Source organism: Ambystoma mexicanum, chromosome 2q (assembly GCF_040938575.1).
Source record: "Ambystoma mexicanum isolate Mex_15411 chromosome 2q, UKY_AmexF1_1, whole genome shotgun sequence".
NCBI classification, from domain to species: domain Eukaryota; kingdom Metazoa; phylum Chordata; class Amphibia; order Caudata; family Ambystomatidae; genus Ambystoma; species Ambystoma mexicanum.
This window is the reverse complement of record NC_090924.1, coordinates 1,417,234,141-1,417,258,017: the sequence shown is the minus strand read 5'-3', so window position 1 is coordinate 1,417,258,017 and position 23,877 is coordinate 1,417,234,141.

Sequence of the window (23,877 nt, the reverse complement as noted above, 5' to 3'; positions counted from 1 at the left end):
AGGGTTAGCATCCCTGCATGTGATTACCAGCATGGTGGGCATCCCTGCATGTCATTACCAGCATGGTGAGCATCCCTGCACTGCATGTGATTACCAGCATGGTGAGCATCCCTGCATGTCATTACCAGCATGGTGAGCATCCCTGCACTGCATGTGATTACCAGCATGGTGAGCATCCCTGCACTGCATGTGATTACCAGCATGGTGAGCATCCCTGCATGTGATTACCAGCATGGTGAGCATCCCTGCATGTGATTACCAGCGTGGTGAGCATCCCTGCATGTGATTACCAGCATGGTGAGCATCCCTGCATGTTATTACCATCATGGTGAGCATGTGATTACCAGCATGGTGAGCATGTGATTACCAGCATGGTGAGCATCCCTGCACTGCATGTGATTACCAGAATGGTGGGCATGTGATTACCAGCATGTTGAGCATCCCTGCATGTGATTACCAGCATGGTGAGCATCCTGCACTGCATGTGATTAGCAGCATGGTGAGCATCCCTGCACTGCATGTGATTACCAGCATGGTGAGCATGTGATTACCAGCAGGGTGAGCATCCCTGCATGTGATTACCAGCATGGTGAGCATCCCTGCATGTGATTACCAGCATGGTGAGCATCCCTGCATGTGATTACCAGCATGGTGAGCATCCCTGCATGTCATTACCAGCATGGTGAGCATCCCTGCACTGCATGTCATTACCAGCATGGTGAGCATCCCTGCATGTGATTACCAGCATGGTGAGCATCCCTGCATTTGATTACCAGCATGGTGAGCATCCCTGCATGTGATTACCAGCATGGTGAGCATCCCTGCATGTGATTACCAGCGTGGTGAGCATCCCTGCATGTGATTACCAGCATGGTGAGCATCCCTGCATGTTATTACCATCATGGTGAGCATGTGATTACCAGCATGGTGAGCATGTGATTACCAGCATGGTGAGCATCCCTGCACTGCATGTGATTACCAGCATGGTGAGCATCCCTGCATGTGATTACCAGCATGGTGAGCATGTGATTACCAGCATGGTGAGCATCCCTGCATGTGATTACCAGCATGAGCACTTAAGCAGTGAGCATCCCTGCATGTGATTGCAAGCATTAGCACATAAGTGGTGAGCATCCCTGCATGTGATTACCAGCATGGTGAGCATCCCTGCATGTGATTACCAGCATGGTGAGCATCCCTGCATGTGATTACCAGCATTGTGAGCATCTCTGCATGTGATTACCAGCATGGTGAGCATCCCTGCATGTGATTACCAGCATGGTGAGCATCCCTGCACTGCATGTGATTACCAGCATGGTGAGCATCCCCGCATGTGATTACCAGCATGGTGAGCATGTGATTACCAGCAGGGTGAGCATCCCTGCATGTGATTACCAGCATGGTGAGCATGTGATTACCAGCATGGTGAGCATCCCCGCACTGCATGTGATTACCAGCATGGTGAGCATCCCTGCATGTGATTACCAGCATGGTGAGCATCCCTGCATGTGATTACCAGCATGGTGAGCATGTGATTACCAGCAGGGTGAGCATCCCTGCATGTGATTACCAGCATGGTGAGCATCCCTGCACTGCATGTGATTACCAGCATGGTGAGCATCCCTGTATGTGATTACCAGCATGGTGAGCATCCCTGCATGTCATTACCAGCATGGTGAGCATCCCTGCACTGCATGTGATTACCAGCATGGTGAGCATCCCTGCATGTGATTACCAGCATGGTGAGCATGTGATTACCAGCAGGGTGAGCATCCCTGCATGTCATTACTAGCATGGTGAGCATCCCTGCATGTGATTACCAGCATGGTGAGCATCCCTGCACTGCATGTGATTACCAGCATGGTGAGCATCCCTGCATGTGATTACCAGCATGGTGAGCATCCCTGCACTTCATGTGATTACCAGCATGGTGAGCATCCCTGCATGTCATTACCAGCATGGTGAGCATCCCTGCACTGCATGTGATTACCAGCATGGTGAGCATCCCTGCATGTCATTACCAGCAATGTGAGCATCCCTGCATGTGATTACCAGCATGGTGAGCATCCCTGCATGTCATTACCAGCATGAGCACTTAAGCGGTGAGCATCCCTGCATGTGATTGCAAGCATTAGCACTTAAGCGGTGAACATCCGTGCATGTGATTGCAAGCATGAGCACTTAAGCGGTCCGCATCCCTGCATGTGATTGCAAGCATGAGCACTTAAGCGGTGAGCATCCTTGCATGAGTTTACCAGCATGGTGAGCATGGGATTACCAGCATGGTGAGCATCCCTGCATGTGATTACCAGCATGGTGAGCATGTGATTACCAGCATGGTGAGCATCCCTGCACTGCATGTGATTACCAGCATGGTGAGCATCCCTGCATGTGATTACCAGCATGGTGAGCATCCCTGCATGTGATTATCAGCATGAGAACTTAAGCGGTGAGCATCCCTGCATGTGATTGCAAGCATGAGCACTTAAGCGGTGAGCATCCGTGCATGAGTTTACCAGCATGGTGAGCATGTGATTACCAGCATGGTGAGCATCCCTGCATGTGATTACCAGCATGGTGAGCATCCCTGCACTGCATGTGATTACCAGCATGGTGAGCATCCCTGCATGTGATAAACCAGCATGGTGAGCATCCCTGCATGTGATTACCAGCATGGTGAGCATCCCTGCACTGCATGTGATTACCAGCATGGTGAGCATCCCTGCATGTGATTACCAGCATGGTGAGCATCCCTGCATGTGATTACCAGCATGGTGAGCATCCCTGCATGTGATTACCAGCATGGTGAGCATCCCTGCACTGCATGTGATTACCAGCATGGTGAGCATCCCTGCATGTGATTACCAGCATGGTGAGCATCCTGCACTGCATGTGATTAGCAGCATGGTGAGCATCCCTGCACTGCATGTGATTACCAGCATGGTGAGCATGTGATTACCAGCAGGGTTAGCATCCCTGCATGTGATTACCAGCATGGTGGGCATCCCTGCATGTCATTACCAGCATGGTGAGCATCCCTGCACTGCATGTGATTACCAGCATGGTGAGCATCCCTGCATGTCATTACAGGCATGGTGAGCATCCCTGCACTGCATGTGATTACCAGCATGGTGAGCATCCCTGCACTGCATGTGATTACCAGCATGGTGAGCATCCCTGCATGTGATTACCAGCATGGTGAGCATCCCTGCATGTGATTACCAGCGTGGTGAGCATCCCTGCATGTGATTACCAGCATGGTGAGCATCCCTGCATGTTATTACCATCATGGTGAGCATGTGATTACCAGCATGGTGAGCATGTGATTACCAGCATGGTGAGCATCCCTGCACTGCATGTGATTACCAGAATGGTGGGCATGTGATTACCAGCATGTTGAGCATCCCTGCATGTGATTACCAGCATGGTGAGCATCCTGCACTGCATGTGATTAGCAGCATGGTGAGCATCCCTGCACTGCATGTGATTACCAGCATGGTGAGCATGTGATTACCAGCAGGGTGAGCATCCCTGCATGTGATTACCAGCATGGTGAGCATCCCTGCATGTGATTACCAGCATGGTGAGCATCCCTGCATGTGATTACCAGCATGGTGAGCATCCCTGCATGTCATTACCAGCATGGTGAGCATCCCTGCACTGCATGTCATTACCAGCATTGTGAGCATCCCTGCATGTGATTACCAGCATGGTGAGCATCCCTGCATGTGATTACCAGCATGGTGAGCATGTGATTACCAGCATGGTGAGCATCCCTGCATGTGATTACCAGCATGAGCACTTAAGCAGTGAGCATCCCTGCATGTGATTGCAAGCATTAGCACATAAGTGGTGAGCATCCCTGCATGTGATTACCAGCATGGTGAGCATCCCTGCATGTGATTACCAGCATGGTGAGCATCCCTGCATGTGATTACCAGCATTGTGAGCATCTCTGCATGTGATTAACAGCATGGTGAGCATCCCTGCATGTGATTACCAGCATGGTGAGCATCCCTGCACTGCATGTGATTACCAGCATGGTGAGCATCCCCGCATGTGATTACCAGCATGGTGAGCATGTGATTACCAGCAGGGTGAGCATCCCTGCATGTGATTACCAGCATGGTGAGCATGTGATTACCAGCATGGTGAGCATCCCCGCACTGCATGTGATTACCAGCATGGTGAGCATCCCTGCATGTGATTACCAGCATGGTGAGCATCCCTGCATGTGATTACCAGCATGGTGAGCATGTGATTACCAGCAGGGTGAGCATCCCTGCATGTGATTACCAGCATGGTGAGCATCCCTGCACTGCATGTGATTACCAGCATGGTGAGCATCCCTGCATGTCATTACTAGCATGGTGAGCATCCCTACATGTGATTACCAGCATGGTGAGCATCCCTGCACTTCATGTGATTACCAGCATGGTGAGCATCCCTGCATGTCATTACCAGCATGGTGAGCATCCCTGCACTGCATGTGATTACCAGCATGGTGAGCATCCCTGCATGTCATTACCAGCAATGTGAGCATCCCTGCATGTGATTACCAGCATGGTGAGCATCCCTGCATGTCATTACCAGCATGAGCACTTAAGCGGTGAGCATCCCTGCATGTGATTGCAAGCATTAGCACTTAAGCGGTGAACATCCGTGCATGTGATTGCAAGCATGAGCACTTAAGCGGTCCGCATCCCTGCATGTGATTGCAAGCATGAGCACTTAAGCGGTGAGCATCCTTGCATGAGTTTACCAGCATGGTGAGCATGGGATTACCAGCATGGTGAGCATCCCTGCATGTGATTACCAGCATGGTGAGCATGTGATTACCAGCATGGTGAGCATCCCTGCACTGCATGTGATTACCAGCATGGTGAGCATCCCTGCACTGCATGTGATTACCAGCATGGTGAGCATCCCTGCATGTCATTACTAGCATGGTGAGCATCCCTACATGTGATTACCAGCATGGTGAGCATCCCTGCACTTCATGTGATTACCAGCATGGTGAGCATCCCTGCATGTCATTACCAGCATGGTGAGCATCCCTGCACTGCATGTGATTACCAGCATGGTGAGCATCCCTGCATGTCATTACCAGCAATGTGAGCATCCCTGCATGTGATTACCAGCATGGTGAGCATCCCTGCATGTCATTACCAGCATGAGCACTTAAGCGGTGAGCATCCCTGCATGTGATTGCAAGCATTAGCACTTAAGCGGTGAACATCCGTGCATGTGATTGCAAGCATGAGCACTTAAGCGGTCCGCATCCCTGCATGTGATTGCAAGCATGAGCACTTAAGCGGTGAGCATCCTTGCATGAGTTTACCAGCATGGTGAGCATGGGATTACCAGCATGGTGAGCATCCCTGCATGTGATTACCAGCATGGTGAGCATGTGATTACCAGCATGGTGAGCATCCCTGCACTGCATGTGATTACCAGCATGGTGAGCATCCCTGCATGTGATTACCAGCATGGTGAGCATCCCTGCATGTGATTATCAGCATGAGAACTTAAGCGGTGAGCATCCCTGCATGTGATTGCAAGCATGAGCACTTAAGCGGTGAGCATCCGTGCATGAGTTTACCAGCATGGTGAGCATGTGATTACCAGCATGGTGAGCATCCCTGCATGTGATTACCAGCATGGTGAGCATCCCTGCACTGCATGTGATTACCAGCATGGTGAGCATCCCTGCATGTGATAAACCAGCATGGTGAGCATCCCTGCATGTGATTACCAGCATGGTGAGCATCCCTGCACTGCATGTGATTACCAGCATGGTGAGCATCCCTGCATGTGATTACCAGCATGGTGAGCATCCCTGCATGTGATTACCAGCATGGTGAGCATCCCTGCATGTGATTACCAGCATGGTGAGCATCCCTGCACTGCATGTGATTACCAGCATGGTGAGCATCCCTGCATGTGATTACCAGCATGGTGAGCATCCTGCACTGCATGTGATTAGCAGCATGGTGAGCATCCCTGCACTGCATGTGATTACCAGCATGGTGAGCATGTGATTACCAGCAGGGTTAGCATCCCTGCATGTGATTACCAGCATGGTGGGCATCCCTGCATGTCATTACCAGCATGGTGAGCATCCCTGCACTGCATGTGATTACCAGCATGGTGAGCATCCCTGCATGTCATTACCAGCATGGTGAGCATCCCTGCACTGCATGTGATTACCAGCATGGTGAGCATCCCTGCACTGCATGTGATTACCAGCATGGTGAGCATCCCTGCATGTGATTACCAGCATGGTGAGCATCCCTGCATGTGATTACCAGCGTGGTGAGCATCCCTGCATGTGATTACCAGCATGGTGAGCATCCCTGCATGTTATTACCATCATGGTGAGCATGTGATTACCAGCATGGTGAGCATGTGATTACCAGCATGGTGAGCATCCCTGCACTGCATGTGATTACCAGAATGGTGGGCATGTGATTACCAGCATGTTGAGCATCCCTGCATGTGATTACCAGCATGGTGAGCATCCTGCACTGCATGTGATTAGCAGCATGGTGAGCATCCCTGCACTGCATGTGATTACCAGCATGGTGAGCATGTGATTACCAGCAGGGTGAGCATCCCTGCATGTGATTACCAGCATGGTGAGCATCCCTGCATGTGATTACCAGCATGGTGAGCATCCCTGCATGTGATTACCAGCATGGTGAGCATCCCTGCATGTCATTACCAGCATGGTGAGCATCCCTGCACTGCATGTCATTACCAGCATGGTGAGCATCCCTGCATGTGATTACCAGCATGGTGAGCATCCCTGCATTTGATTACCAGCATGGTGAGCATCCCTGCATGTGATTACCAGCATGGTGAGCATCCCTGCATGTGATTACCAGCGTGGTGAGCATCCCTGCATGTGATTACCAGCATGGTGAGCATCCCTGCATGTTATTACCATCATGGTGAGCATGTGATTACCAGCATGGTGAGCATGTGATTACCAGCATGGTGAGCATCCCTGCACTGCATGTGATTACCAGCATGGTGAGCATCCCTGCATGTGATTACCAGCATGGTGAGCATGTGATTACCAGCATGGTGAGCATCCCTGCATGTGATTACCAGCATGAGCACTTAAGCAGTGAGCATCCCTGCATGTGATTGCAAGCATTAGCACATAAGTGGTGAGCATCCCTGCATGTGATTACCAGCATGGTGAGCATCCCTGCATGTGATTACCAGCATGGTGAGCATCCCTGCATGTGATTACCAGCATTGTGAGCATCTCTGCATGTGATTACCAGCATGGTGAGCATCCCTGCATGTGATTACCAGCATGGTGAGCATCCCTGCACTGCATGTGATTACCAGCATGGTGAGCATCCCCGCATGTGATTACCAGCATGGTGAGCATGTGATTACCAGCAGGGTGAGCATCCCTGCATGTGATTACCAGCATGGTGAGCATGTGATTACCAGCATGGTGAGCATCCCCGCACTGCATGTGATTACCAGCATGGTGAGCATCCCTGCATGTGATTACCAGCATGGTGAGCATCCCTGCATGTGATTACCAGCATGGTGAGCATGTGATTACCAGCAGGGTGAGCATCCCTGCATGTGATTACCAGCATGGTGAGCATCCCTGCACTGCATGTGATTACCAGCATGGTGAGCATCCCTGTATGTGATTACCAGCATGGTGAGCATCCCTGCATGTCATTACCAGCATGGTGAGCATCCCTGCACTGCATGTGATTACCAGCATGGTGAGCATCCCTGCATGTGATTACCAGCATGGTGAGCATGTGATTACCAGCAGGGTGAGCATCCCTGCATGTCATTACTAGCATGGTGAGCATCCCTGCATGTGATTACCAGCATGGTGAGCATCCCTGCACTGCATGTGATTACCAGCATGGTGAGCATCCCTGCATGTCATTACCAGCATGGTGAGCATCCCTGCACTGCATGTGATTACCAGCATGGTGAGCATCCCTGCATGTCATTACCAGCAATGTGAGCATCCCTGCATGTGATTACCAGCATGGTGAGCATCCCTGCATGTCATTACCAGCATGAGCACTTAAGCGGTGAGCATCCCTGCATGTGATTGCAAGCATTAGCACTTAAGCGGTGAACATCCGTGCATGTGATTGCAAGCATGAGCACTTAAGCGGTCCGCATCCCTGCATGTGATTGCAAGCATGAGCACTTAAGCGGTGAGCATCCTTGCATGAGTTTACCAGCATGGTGAGCATGGGATTACCAGCATGGTGAGCATCCCTGCATGTGATTACCAGCATGGTGAGCATGTGATTACCAGCATGGTGAGCATCCCTGCACTGCATGTGATTACCAGCATGGTGAGCATCCCTGCATGTGATTACCAGCATGGTGAGCATCCCTGCATGTGATTATCAGCATGAGAACTTAAGCGGTGAGCATCCCTGCATGTGATTGCAAGCATGAGCACTTAAGCGGTGAGCATCCGTGCATGAGTTTACCAGCATGGTGAGCATGTGATTACCAGCATGGTGAGCATCCCTGCATGTGATTACCAGCATGGTGAGCATCCCTGCACTGCATGTGATTACCAGCATGGTGAGCATCCCTGCATGTGATAAACCAGCATGGTGAGCATCCCTGCATGTGATTACCAGCATGGTGAGCATCCCTGCACTGCATGTGATTACCAGCATGGTGAGCATCCCTGCATGTGATTACCAGCATGGTGAGCATCCCTGCATGTGATTACCAGCATGGTGAGCATCCCTGCATGTGATTACCAGCATGGTGAGCATCCCTGCACTGCATGTGATTACCAGCATGGTGAGCATCCCTGCATGTGATTACCAGCATGGTGAGCATCCTGCACTGCATGTGATTAGCAGCATGGTGAGCATCCCTGCACTGCATGTGATTACCAGCATGGTGAGCATGTGATTACCAGCAGGGTTAGCATCCCTGCATGTGATTACCAGCATGGTGGGCATCCCTGCATGTCATTACCAGCATGGTGAGCATCCCTGCACTGCATGTGATTACCAGCATGGTGAGCATCCCTGCATGTCATTACAGGCATGGTGAGCATCCCTGCACTGCATGTGATTACCAGCATGGTGAGCATCCCTGCACTGCATGTGATTACCAGCATGGTGAGCATCCCTGCATGTGATTACCAGCATGGTGAGCATCCCTGCATGTGATTACCAGCGTGGTGAGCATCCCTGCATGTGATTACCAGCATGGTGAGCATCCCTGCATGTTATTACCATCATGGTGAGCATGTGATTACCAGCATGGTGAGCATGTGATTACCAGCATGGTGAGCATCCCTGCACTGCATGTGATTACCAGAATGGTGGGCATGTGATTACCAGCATGTTGAGCATCCCTGCATGTGATTACCAGCATGGTGAGCATCCTGCACTGCATGTGATTAGCAGCATGGTGAGCATCCCTGCACTGCATGTGATTACCAGCATGGTGAGCATGTGATTACCAGCAGGGTGAGCATCCCTGCATGTGATTACCAGCATGGTGAGCATCCCTGCATGTGATTACCAGCATGGTGAGCATCCCTGCATGTGATTACCAGCATGGTGAGCATCCCTGCATGTCATTACCAGCATGGTGAGCATCCCTGCACTGCATGTCATTACCAGCATGGTGAGCATCCCTGCATGTGATTACCAGCATGGTGAGCATCCCTGCATTTGATTACCAGCATGGTGAGCATCCCTGCATGTGATTACCAGCATGGTGAGCATGTGATTACCAGCAGGGTGAGCATCCCTGCATGTGATTACCAGCATGGTGAGCATCCCTGCACTGCATGTGATTACCAGCATGGTGAGCATCCCTGCATGTGATTACCAGCATGGTGAGCATCCCTGCATGCCCTGCATGTCATTACCAGCATGGTGAGCATCCCTGCATGTGATTACCAGCATGGTGAGCATCCCTGCATGCCCTGCATGTCATTACCAGCATGGTGAGCATCCCTGCATGTGATTGCCAGCATGGTGAGCATCCCTGCATGTCATTACCAGCATGGTGAGCATCCCTGCATGTCATTAGCAGCATGGTGAGCATCCCTGCACTGCATGTGATTACCAGCATGGTGAGCATCCCTGCATGTGATTACCAGCATGGTGAGCATCCCTGCACTGCATGTGATTACCAGCATGGTGAGCATCCCTGCATGTCATTACCAGCATGGTGAGCATGTGATTACCAGCATGGTGAGCATCCCTACATGTGATTACCAGCATGGTGAGCATGTGATTACCAGCAGGGTGAGCATCCTTGCACTGCATGTGATTACCAGCATGGTGAGCATCCCTGCATGTGATTACCAGCATGGTGAGCATGTGATTACCAGCATGGTGAGCATCCCTGCATGTGATTACCAGCATGGTGAGCATCCCTGCACTGCATGTGATTACCAGCATGGTGAGCATCCCTGCATGTGATTACCAGCATGGTGAGCATCCCTGCATGTGATTACCAGCATGGTGAGCATCCCTGCATGTGATTACCAGCATGGTGAGCATCGCTGCACTGCATGTGATTACCAGCATGGTGAGCATCCCTGCATGTGATTACCAGCATGGTGAGCATCACTGCATGTGATTACCAGCATGGTGAGCATGTGATTACCAGCATGGTGAGCATCCCTGCATGTGATTGCCAGCATGGTGAGCATCCCTGCACTGCATGTGATTACCAGCATGGTGAGCATCCCTGCATGTGATAAGCAGCATGGTGAGCATCCCTGCATGTGATTACCAGCATGGTGAGCATCCCTGCACTGCATTTGATTACCAGCATGGTGAGCATCCCTGCATGTGATTGCCAGCATGGTGAGCATCCCTGCATGTGATTACCAGCATGGTGAGCATCCCTGCATGTGATTACCAGCATGAGCACTTAAGCGGTGAGCATCCCTGCATGTGATTGCAAGCATTAGCACATAAGTGGTGAGCATCCCTGCATGTGATTGCAAGCATTAGCACTTAAGCAGTGAGCATCTGTGCATGTGATTGCAAGCATTAGCACTTAAGTGGTGAGCATCCCTGCATGTGATTACCAGCATGGTGAGCATCCCTGCATGTGAGTACCAGCATGGTGAGCATGTGATTACCAGCATGGTGAGCATCCCTGCATGTGATTACCAGCATGGTGAGCATGTGATTACCAGCATTGTGAGCATGTGATTGCCAGCATGGTGAGCATCCCTGCATGTGATTACCAGCATGGTGATAATGTGATTACCAGCATGGTGAGCATCCCTGCATGTGATTACCAGCATGGTGAGCATCCCTGCACTGCATGTGATTACCAGCATGGTGAGCATCCCTGCATGTGATTACCAGCATGGTGAGCATCCCTGCATGTGATTACCAGCATGGTGAGCATCGCTGCACTGCATGTGATTACCAGCATGGTGAGCATCCCTGCATGTGATTACCAGCATGGTGAGCATCCCTGCATGTGATTAGCAGCATGGTGAGCATCCCTGCATGTGATTACCAGCATGGTGAGCATGTGATTACCAGCATGGTGAGCATCCCTGCATGTGATTGCCAGCATGGTGAGCATCCCTGCACTGCATGTGATTACCAGCATGGTGAGCATCCCTGCATGTGATTAGCAGCATGGTGAGCATCCCTGCATGTGATTACCAGCATGGTGAGCATCCCTGCATGTGATTACCAGCATGGTGAGCATCCCTGCACTGCATGTGATTACCGGCATGGTGAGCATCCCTGCATGTCATTACCAGCATGTTGAGCATCCCTGCACTGCATGTGATTACCAGCATGGTGAGCATCCCTGCATGTGATTACCAGCATGGTGAGCATCCCTGCATGCCCTGCATGTCATTACCAGCATGGTGAGCATCCCTGCATGTGATTGCCAGCATGGTGAGCATCCCTGCATGTCATTACCAGCATGGCGAGCATCCCTGCATGTGATTACCAGCATGGTGAGCATCCCTGCACTGCATGTGATTACCAGCATGGTGAGCATCCCTGCATGTGATTACCAGCATGGTGAGCATCCCTGCACTGCATGTGATTACCAGCATGGTGAGCATCCCTGCATGTGATTACCAGCATGGTGAGCATGTGATTACCAGCATGGTGAGCATCCCTACATGTGATTACCAGCATGGTGAGCATGTGATTACCAGCAGGGTGAGCATCCCTGCACTGCATGTGATTACCAGCATGGTGAGCATCCCTGCATGTGATTACCAGCATGGTGAGCATGTCATTACCAGCAATGGTGAGCATCCCTGCATGTGATTACCAGCATGGTGAGCATCCCTGCACTGCATGTGGTTACCAGCATGGTGAGCATCCCTGCATGTGATTACCAGCATGGTGAGCATCCCTGCATGTGATTACCAGCATGGTGACCATCCCTGCATGTGATTACCAGCATGGTGAGCATCCCTGCATGTGATTACCAGCATGGTGAGCATGTGATTACCAGCATGGTGAGCATCCCTGCATGTCATTACCAGCATGGTGAGCATCCCTGCATGTGATTGCCAGCATGGTGAGCATCCCTGCATGTGATTACCAGCATGGTGAGCATGTTATTACCAGCATGGTGAGCATCCCTGCATGTGATTACCAGCATGGTGAGCATGTGATTACCAGCATGGTGAGCATCCCTGCATGTGATTACCAGCATGGTGAGCATCCCTGCACTGCATGTGATTACCAGCATGGTGAGCATCCCTGCATGTGATTACCAGCATGGTGAGCATCGCTGCACTGCATGTGATTAAGAGCATGGTGAGCATCCCTGCATGTGATTACCAGCATGGTGAGCATCAATGCATGTGATTACCAGCATAGTGAGCATGTGATTACCAGCATGGTGAGCATCCCTGCATGTGATTGCCAGCATGGTGAGCATCCCTGCACTGCATGTGATTACCAGCATGGTGAGCATCCCTGCATGTGATAAGCAGCATGGTGAGCATCCCTGCATGTGATTACCAGCATGGTGAGCATCCCTGCACTGCATTTGATTACCAGCATGGTGAGCATCCCTGCATGTGATTGCCAGCATGGTGAGCATCCCTGCATGTGATTACCAGCATGGTGAGCATCCCTGCACTGCATGTGATTACCAGCATGGTGAGCATCCCTGCATGTGATTACCAGCATGAGCACTTAAGCGGTGAGCATCCCTGCATGTGATTGCAAGCATTAGCACATAAGTGGTGAGCATCCCTGCATGTGATTGCAAGCATTAGCACTTAAGCAGTGAGCATCTGTGCATGTGATTGCAAGCATTAGCACTTAAGTGGTGAGCATCCCTGCATGTGATTACCAGCATGGTGAGCATCCCTGCATGTGAGTACCAGCATGGTGAGCATGTGATTACCAGCATGGTGAGCATCCCTGCATGTGATTACCAGCATGGTGAGCATGTGATTACCAGCATTGTGAGCATGTGACTGCCAGCATGGTGAGCATCCCTGCATGTGATTACCAGCATGGTGATCATGTGATTACCAGCATGGTGAGCATCCCTGCATGTGATTACCAGCATGGTGAGCATCCCTGCACTGCATGTGATTACCAGCATGGTGAGCATCCCTGCATGTGATTACCAGCATGGTGAGCATCCCTGCATGTGATTACCAGCATGGTGAGCATCGCTGCACTGCATGTGATTACCAGCATGGTGAGCATCCCTGCATGTGATTACCAGCATGGTGAGCATCCCTGCATGTGATTAGCAGCATGGTGAGCATCCCTGCATGTGATTACCAGCATGGTGAGCATGTGATTACCAGCATGGTGAGCATCCCTGCATGTGATTGCCAGCATGGTGAGCATCCCTGCACTGCATGTGATTACCAGCATGGTGAGCACCCCTGCATGTGATTAGCAGCATGGTGAGCATCCCTGCATGTGATTACCAGCATGGTGAGCATCCCTGCATGTGATTACCAGCATGGTGAGCATGTGATTACCAGCATGGTGAGCATCCCTGCATGTGATTACCAGCATGAGCACTTAAGCGGTGAGCATCCCTGCATGTGATTGCAAGCATTAGCACATAAGTGGTGAGCATCCCTGCATGTGATTGCAAGCATTAGCACTTAAGTGGTGAGCATCCCTGCATGTGATTACCAGCATGGTGAGCATCCCTGCACTGCATGTGATTACCAGCATGGTGAGCATCCCTGCATGTGATTACCAGCATGGTGAGCATCCCTGCATGTGATTACCAGCATGAGCACTTAAGCGGTGAGCATCCCTGCATGAGTTTACCAGCATGGTGAGCATCCCTGCACTGCATGTGATTACCAGCATGGTGAGCATCCCTGCATGTGATTACCAGCATGGTGAGCATCCCTGCATGTGATTGCAAGCATGAGCACTTAAGCGGTGAGCATCCCTGCATGAGTTTACCAGCATGGTGAGCATCCCTGCATGTGATTACCAGCATGGTGAGCATCCCTGCATGTGATTACCAGCATGGTGAGCATCCCTGCATGTGATTACCAGCATGGTGAGCATCCCTGCATGTGATTACCAGCATGGTGAGCATCCCTGCATGTGATTACCAGCATGGTGAGCATCCCTGCATGTGATTACCAGCATGGTGAGCATCCGTGCACTGCATGTGATTACCAGCAGGGTGAGCATCCCTGCATGTGATTACCAGCATGGTGAGCATCCCTGCACTGCATGTGATTACCAGCATGGTGAGCATCCCTGCATGTCATTACCAGCATGGTGAGCATCCCTGCATGTGATTGCCAGCATGGTGAGCATCCCTGCATGTCATTACCAGCATGGTGAGCACCCCTGCATGTCATTACCAGCATGGTGAGCATCCCTGCACTGCATGTGATTACCAGCATGGTGAGCATCCCTGCATGTGATTACCAGCATGGTGAGCATCCCTGCACTGCATGTGATTACCAGCATGGTGAGCATCTCTGCATGTGATTGCCAGCATGGTGAGCATGTGATTACCAGCATGGTGAGCATCCCTGCATGTGATTACCAGCATGGAGAGCATGTGATTACCAGCAGGGTGAGCATCCCTGCACTGCATGTGATTACCAGCATGGTGAGCATCCCTGCATGTGATTACCAGCATGGTGAGCATGTGATTACCAGCATGGTGAGCATCCCTGCATGTGATTACCAGCATGGTGAGCATGTGATTACCAGCAGGGTGAGCATCCCTGCACTGCATGTGATTACCAGCATGGTGAGCATCCCTGCATGTGATTACCAGCATGGTGAGCATGTGATTACCAGCACGGTGAGCATCCCTGCATGTGATTACCAGCATGGTGAGCATCCCTGCACTGCATGTGATTACCAGCATGGGGAGCATCTCTGCATGTGATTACCAGTATGGTGAGCATGTGATTACCAGCATGGTGAGCATCCCTGCATGTGATTACCAGCATGGTGAGCATGTGATTACCAGCAGGGTGAGCATCCCTGCACTGCATGTGATTACCAGCATGGTGAGCATCCCTGCATGTGATTACCAGCATGGTGACCATGTGATTTCCAGCAGGGTGAGCATCCCTGCACTGCATGTGATTACCAGCATGGTGAGCATCCCTGCATGTGATTACCAGCATGGTGAGCATCTGATTACCAGCATGGTGAGCATCCCTGCATGTGATTACCAGCATGGTGAGCATCCCTGCATGTGATTACCAGCATGGTGAGCATCCCTGCACTGCATGTGATTACCAGCATGGTAAGCATCCCTGCATGTGATTACCAGCATGGTGAGCATCCCTGCATGTGATTACCAGCATGGTGAGCATGTGATTACCAGCATGGTGAGCATGTGATTACCAGCATGGTGAGCATCCCTGCATGTGATTAACAGCATGGTGAGCATCCCTGCATGTGATTACCAGCATGGTGAGCATCCCTGCATGTGATTACCAGCATGGTGAGCATCCCTGCATGTGATTACCAGCATGGTGAGCATCCCTGCATGTGATTACCAGCATGGTGAGCATCCCTGCATGTGATTACCAGCATGGTGAGCATCCCTGCATGTGATTACCAGCATGGTGAGCATCCCTGCACTGCATGTGATTACCAGCATGGTGAGCATCCCTGCATGTGATTACCAGCATGGTGAGCATCCCTGCATGTGATTACCGGCATGGTGAGCATCCCTGCACTGCATGTGATTACCAGCATGGTGAGCATCCCTGCATGTGATTACCAGCATGGTGAGCATCCCTGCATGTGATTACCAGCATGGTGAGCATCCCTGCATGTGATTACCAGCATGGTGAGCATCCCTGCATGTGATTGCCAGCATGGTGAGCATCCCTGCACTGCATGTGATTACCAGCATGGTGGCCATCCCTGCATGTGATTACCAGCATGGTGGGCATCCCTGCATGTGATTACCAGCATGGTGAGCATCCCTGCATGTGAGTACCAGCATGGTGAGCATCCCTGCATGTGATTACCAGCATGGTGAGCATGTGATTACCAGCATGGTGAGCATGTGATTGCCAGCATGGTGAGCATCCCTGCATGTGATTACCAGCATGGTGAGCATGTGATTACCAGCATGGTGAGCATCCCTGCATGTGATTACCAGCATGGTGAGCATCCCTGCACTGCATGTGATTACCAGCATGGTGAGCATCCCTGCATGTGATTACCAGCATGGTGAGCATCCCTGCATGTGATTACCAGCATGGTGAGCATCCCTGCATGTGATTAGCAGCATGGTGAGCATCCCTGCATGTGATTACCAGCATGGTGAGCATGTGATTACCAGCATGGTGAGCATCCCTGCATGTGATTGCCAGCATGGTGAGCATCCCTGCACTGCATGTGATTACCAGCATGGTGAGCATCCCTGCATGTGATTAGCAGCATTGTGAGCATCCCTGCATGTGATTACCAGCATGGTGAGCATCCCTGCATGTGATTACCAGCATGGTGAGCATGTGATTACCAGCATGGTGAGCATCCCTGCATGTGATTACCAGCATGAGCACTTAAGCAGTGAGCATCCCTGCATGTGATTGCAAGCATTAGCACATAAGTTGTGAGCATCCCTGCATGTGATTACCAGCATGGTGAGCATCCCTGCATGTGATTACCAGCATGGTGAGCATCCCTGCATGTGATTACCAGCATTGTGACCATCTCTGCATGTGATTACCAGCATGGTGAGCATCCCTGCATGTGATTACCAGCATGGTGAGCATCCCTGCACTGCATGTGATTACCAGCATGGTGAGCATCCCCGCATGTGATTACCAGCATGGTGAGCATGTGATTACCAGCAGGGTGAGCATCCCTGCATGTGATTACCAGCATGGTGAGCATGTGATTACCAGCATGGTGAGCATCCCCGCACTGCATGTGATTACCAACATGGTGAGCATCCCTGCATGTGATTACCAGCATGGTGAGCATCCCTGCATGTGATTACCAGCATGGTGAGCATGTGATTACCAGCAGGGTGAGCATCCCTGCATGTGATTACCAGCATGGTGAGCATCCCTGCACTGCATGTGATTACCAGCATGGTGAGCATCCCTGTATGTGATTACCAGCATGGTGAGCATCCCTGCATGTCATTACCAGCATGGTGAGCATCCCTGCACTGCATGTGATTACCAGCATGGTGAGCATCCCTGCATGTGATTACCAGCATGGTGAGCATGTGATTACCAGCAGGGTGAGCATCCCTGCATGTCATTACTAGCATGGTGAGCATCCCTGCATGTGATTACCAGCATGGTGAGCATCCCTGCACTGCATGTGATTACCAGCATGGTGAGCATCCCTGCATGTGATTACCAGCATGGTGAGCATCCCTGCACTTCATGTGATTACCAGCATGGTGAGCATCCCTGCATGTCATTACCAGCATGGTGAGCATCCCTGCACTGCATGTGATTACCAGCATGGTGAGCATCCCTGCATGTCATTACCAGCAATGTGAGCATCCCTGCATGTGATTACCAGCATGGTGAGCATCCCTGCATGTCATTACCAGCATGAGCACTTAAGCGGTGAGCATCCCTGCATGTGATTGCAAGCATTAGCACTTAAGCGGTGAACATCCGTGCATGTGATTGCAAGCATGAGCACTTAAGCGGTCCGCATCCCTGCATGTGATTGCAAGCATGAGCACTTAAGCGGTGAGCATCCTTGCATGAGTTTACCAGCATAGTGAGCATGGGATTACCAGCATGGTGAGCATCCCTGCATGTGATTACCAGCATGGTGAGCATGTGATTACCAGCATGGTGAGCATCCCTGCACTGCATGTGATTACCAGCATGGTGAGCATCCCTGCATGTGATTACCAGCATGGTGAGCATCCCTGCATGTGATTAGCAGCATGGTGAGCATCCCTGCATGTGATTACCAGCATGGTGAGCATGTGATTACCAGCATGGTGAGCATCCCTGCATGTGATTGCCAGCATGGTGAGCATCCCTGCACTGCATGTGATTACCAGCATGGTGAGCATCCCTGCATGTGATTAGCAGCATTGTGAGCATCCCTGCATGTGATTACCAGCATGGTGAGCATCCCTGCATGTGATTACCAGCATGGTGAGCATGTGATTACCAGCATGGTGAGCATCCCTGCATGTGATTACCAGCATGAGCACTTAAGCAGTGAGCATCCCTGCATGTGATTGCAAGCATTAGCACATAAGTGGTGAGCATCCCTGCATGTGATTACCAGCATGGTGAGCATCCCTGCATGTGATTACCAGCATGGTGAGCATCCCTGCATGTGATTACCAGCATTGTGAGCATCTCTGCATGTGATTACCAGCATGGTGAGCATCCCTGCATGTGATTACCAGCATGGTGAGCATCCCTGCACTGCATGTGATTACCAGCATGGTGAGCATCCCCGCATGTGATTACCAGCATGGTGAGCATGTGATTACCAGCAGGGTGAGCATCCCTGCATGTGATTACCAGCATGGTGAGCATGTGATTACCAGCATGGTGAGCATCCCCGCACTGCATGTGATTACCAGCATGGTGAGCATCCCTGCATGTGATTACCAGCATGGTGAGCATCCCTGCATGTGATTACCAGCATGGTGAGCATGTGATTACCAGCAGGGTGAGCATCCCTGCATGTGATTACCAGCATGGTGAGCATCCCTGCACTGCATGTGATTACCAGCATGGTGAGCATCCCTGTATGTGATTACCAGCATGGTGAGCATCCCTGCATGTCATTACCAGCATGGTGAGCATCCCTGCACTGCATGTGATTACCAGCATGGTGAGCATCCCTGCATGTGATTACCAGCATGGTGAGCATGTGATTACCAGCAGGGTGAGCATCCCTGCATGTCATTACTAGCATGGTGAGCATCCCTGCATGTGATTACCAGCATGGTGAGCATCCCTGCACTGCATGTGATTACCAGCATGGTGAGCATCCCTGCATGTGATTACCAGCATGGTGAGCATCCCTGCACTTCATGTGATTACCAGCATGGTGAGCATCCCTGCATGTCATTACCAGCATGGTGAGCATCCCTGCACTGCATGTGATTACCAGCATGGTGAGCATCCCTGCATGTCATTACCAGCAATGTGAGCATCCCTGCATGTGATTACCAGCATGGTGAGCATCCCTGCATGTCATTACCAGCATGAGCACTTAAGCGGTGAGCATCCCTGCATGTGATTGCAAGCATTAGCACTTAAGCGGTGAACATCCGTGCATGTGATTGCAAGCATGAGCACTTAAGCGGTCCGCATCCCTGCATGTGATTGCAAGCATGAGCACTTAAGCGGTGAGCATCCTTGCATGAGTTTACCAGCATGGTGAGCATGGGATTACCAGCATGGTGAGCATCCCTGCATGTGATTACCAGCATGGTGAGCATGTGATTACCAGCATGGTGAGCATCCCTGCACTGCATGTGATTACCAGCATGGTGAGCATCCCTGCATGTGATTACCAGCATGGTGAGCATCCCTGCATGTGATTATCAGTATGAGAACTTAAGCGGTGAGCATCCCTGCATGTGATTGCAAGCATGAGCACTTAAGCGGTGAGCATCCGTGCATGAGTTTACCAGCATGGTGAGCATGTGATTACCAGCATGGTGAGCATCCCTGCATGTGATTACCAGCATGGTGAGCATCCCTGCACTGCATGTGATTACCAGCATGGTGAGCATCCCTGCATGTGATAAACCAGCATGGTGAGCATCCCTGCATGTGATTACCAGCATGGTGAGCATCCCTGCACTGCATGTGATTACCAGCATGGTGAGCATCCCTGCATGTGATTACCAGCATGGTGAGCATCCCTGCATGTGATTACCAGCATGGTGAGCATCCCTGCATGTGATTACCAGCATGGTGAGCATCCCTGCACTGCATGTGATTACCAGCATGGTGAGCATCCCTGCATGTGATTACCAGCATGGTGAGCATCCTGCACTGCATGTGATTAGCAGCATGGTGAGCATCCCTGCACTGCATGTGATTACCAGCATGGTGAGCATGTGATTACCAGCAGGGTTAGCATCCCTGCATGTGATTACCAGCATGGTGGGCATCCCTGCATGTCATTACCAGCATGGTGAGCATCCCTGCACTGCATGTGATTACCAGCATGGTGAGCATCCCTGCATGTCATTACCAGCATGGTGAGCATCCCTGCACTGCATGTGATTACCAGCATGGTGAGCATCCCTGCACTGCATGTGATTACCAGCATGGTGAGCATCCCTGCATGTGATTACCAGCATGGTGAGCATCCCTGCATGTGATTACCAGCGTGGTGAGCATCCCTGCATGTGATTACCAGCATGGTGAGCATCCCTGCATGTTATTACCATCATGGTGAGCATGTGATTACCAGCATGGTGAGCATGTGATTACCAGCATGGTGAGCATCCCTGCACTGCATGTGATTACCAGAATGGTGGGCATGTGATTACCAGCATGTTGAGCATCCCTGCATGTGATTACCAGCATGGTGAGCATCCTGCACTGCATGTGATTAGCAGCATGGTGAGCATCCCTGCACTGCATGTGATTACCAGCATGGTGAGCATGTGATTACCAGCAGGGTGAGCATCCCTGCATGTGATTACCAGCATGGTGAGCATCCCTGCATGTGATTACCAGCATGGTGAGCATCCCTGCATGTCATTACCAGCATGGTGAGCATCCCTGCATGTCATTACCAGCATGGTGAGCATCCCTGCACTGCATGTCATTACCAGCATGGTGAGCATCCCTGCATGTGATTACCAGCATGGTGAGCATCCCTGCATTTGATTACCAGCATGGTGAGCATCCCTGCATGTGATTACCAGCATGGTGAGCATCCCTGCATGTGATTACCAGCGTGGTGAGCATCCCTGCATGTGATTACCAGCATGGTGAGCATCCCTGCATGTTATTACCATCATGGTGAGCATTTGATTACCAGCATGGTGAGCATGTGATTACCAGCATGGTGAGCATCCCTGCACTGCATGTGATTACCAGCATGGTGAGCATCCCTGCATGTGATTACCAGCATGGTGAGCATGTGATTACCAGCATGGTGAGCATCCCTGCATGTGATTACCAGCATGAGCACTTAAGCAGTGAGCATCCCTGCATGTCATTACCAGCATGGTGAGCATCCCTGCACTGCATGTGATTACCAGCATGGTGAGCATCCCTGCATGTGATTACCAGCATGGTGAGCATGTGATTACCAGCATGGTGAGCATCCCTGCATGTCATTACCAGCATGGTGAGCATCCCTGCACTGCATGTGATTACCAGCATGGTGAGCATCCCTGCATGTGATTACCAGCATGGTGAGCATGTGATTACCAGCAGGGTGAGCATCCCTGCATGTCATTACTAGCATGGTGAGCATCCCTGCATGTGATTACCAGCATGGTGAGCATCCCTGCACTGCATGTGATTACCAGCATGGTGAGCATCCCTGCATGTGATTACCAGCATGGTGAGCATCCCTGCACTTCATGTGATTACCAGCATGGTGAGCATCCCTGCATGTCATTACCAGCATGGTGAGCATCCCTGCACTGCATGTGATTACCAGCATGGTGAGCATCCCTGCATGTCATTACCAGCAATGTGAGCATCCCTGCATGTGATTACCAGCATGGTGAGCATCCCTGCATGTCATTACCAGCATGAGCACTTAAGCGGTGAGCATCCCTGCATGTGATTGCAAGCATTAGCACTTAAGCGGTGAACATCCGTGCATGTGATTGCAAGCATGAGCACTTAAGCGGTCCGCATCCCTGCATGTGATTGCAAGCATGAGCACTTAAGCGGTGAGCATCCTTGCATGAGTTTACCAGCATAGTGAGCATGGGATTACCAGCATGGTGAGCATCCCTGCATGTGATTACCAGCATGGTGAGCATGTGATTACCAGCATGGTGAGCATCCCTGCACTGCATGTGATTACCAGCATGGTGAGCATCCCTGCATGTGATTACCAGCATGGTGAGCATCCCTGCATGTGATTAGCAGCATGGTGAGCATCCCTGCATGTGATTACCAGCATGGTGAGCATGTGATTACCAGCATGGTGAGCATCCCTGCATGTGATTGCCAGCATGGTGAGCATCCCTGCACTGCATGTGATTACCAGCATGGTGAGCATCCCTGCATGTGATTAGCAGCATTGTGAGCATCCCTGCATGTGATTACCAGCATGGTGAGCATCCCTGCATGTGATTACCAGCATGGTGAGCATGTGATTACCAGCATGGTGAGCATCCCTGCATGTGATTACCAGCATGAGCACTTAAGCAGTGAGCATCCCTGCATGTGATTGCAAGCATTAGCACATAAGTGGTGAGCATCCCTGCATGTGATTACCAACATGGTGAGCATCCCTGCATGTGATTACCAGCATGGTGAGCATCCCTGCATGTGATTACCAGCATTGTGAGCATCTCTGCATGTGATTACCAGCATGGTGAGCATCCCTGCATGTGATTACCAGCATGGTGAGCATCCCTGCACTGCATGTGATTACCAGCATGGTGAGCATCCCCGCATGTGATTACCAGCATGGTGAGCATGTGATTACCAGCAGGGTGAGCATCCCTGCATGTGATTACCAGCATGGTGAGCATGTGATTACCAGCATGGTGAGCATCCCCGCACTGCATGTGATTACCAGCATGGTGAGCATCCCTGCATGTGATTACCAGCATGGTGAGCATCCCTGCATGTGATTACCAGCATGGTGAGCATGTGATTACCAGCAGGGTGAGCATCCCTGCATGTGATTACCAGCATGGTGAGCATCCCTGCACTGCATGTGATTACCAGCATGGTGAGCATCCCTGTATGTGATTACCAGCATGGTGAGCATCCCTGCATGTCATTACCAGCATGGTGAGCATCCCTGCACTGCATGTGATTACCAGCATGGTGAGCATCCCTGCATGTGATTACCAGCATGGTGAGCATGTGATTACCAGCAGGGTGAGCATCCCTGCATGTCATTACTAGCATGGTGAGCATCCCTGCATGTGATTACCAGCATGGTGAGCATCCCTGCACTGCATGTGATTACCAGCATGGTGAGCATCCCTGCATGTGATTACCAGCATGGTGAGCATCCCTGCACTTCATGTGATTACCAGCATGGTGAGCATCCCTGCATGTCATTACCAGCATGGTGAGCATCCCTGCACTGCATGTGATTACCAGCATGGTGAGCATCCCTGCATGTCATTACCAGCAATGTGAGCATCCCTGCATGTGATTACCAGCATGGTGAGCATCCCTGCATGTCATTACCAGCATGAGCACTTAAGCGGTGAGCATCCCTGCATGTGATTGCA